Source organism: Python bivittatus, unplaced genomic scaffold (genome assembly GCF_059951505.1).
Source record: "Python bivittatus isolate LINGU-HERP-01145 unplaced genomic scaffold, Pbiv_v1 ctg000170_np1212, whole genome shotgun sequence".
Classification (NCBI taxonomy): domain Eukaryota; kingdom Metazoa; phylum Chordata; class Lepidosauria; order Squamata; family Pythonidae; genus Python; species Python bivittatus.
Genome location: NW_028277039.1, coordinates 1,708,260 through 1,708,850, shown reverse-complemented (window position 1 = coordinate 1,708,850; position 591 = coordinate 1,708,260).

The following is a 591-nucleotide window of genomic DNA, read 5'->3' as shown; positions in this document are numbered from 1 at the left end:
TTCTTTCTTCATTTAAAAACAAACAAACATTATTCTAGAGAACGTTAACATGGAAAAGCATCCCATCAACCCAAAACAGCTGGCTTCCCAACCAGGCTTAAAGAATTCCCTTCGACAATTCTTTATCAACCTGAGAGGTCCAGTAAGGTGGCGATGAAGGAGGCTGTGTCCTTTCGATTCCCCAAAGCAGTATCTTGCTTTGCATTTTATCTCAGTACCGTCCTGACTGACCCTGCTAAATCTAAGAAACTGAGAGGTGCCCCGAGGATCTGTCCTGGATCCTCTACTCCTCAAAATGTTTGTTAAAGGCTTGGAAGAAAAGACAGAGGGAACGCTTCTAAGATCTGCAGAAGGCACAAAATGGAGGACCTATCGGAACCCCTAAAAGGCAGAATAAACATTCAAGATGATCTTTATCGCATAGAGAAATGAGCTGAAATTAATAGAATGAAATTTAAAGGAGGCAAATGTGAAGTTCTTCATTTAGGAAAAATAAATCAAATGGACAGATGTATCACAGGGGATATGTAGCTTGGCAATAGTCCATGTGAAAATGGTTTTGGAATTATAGTTGACTGAAAACTGAATATG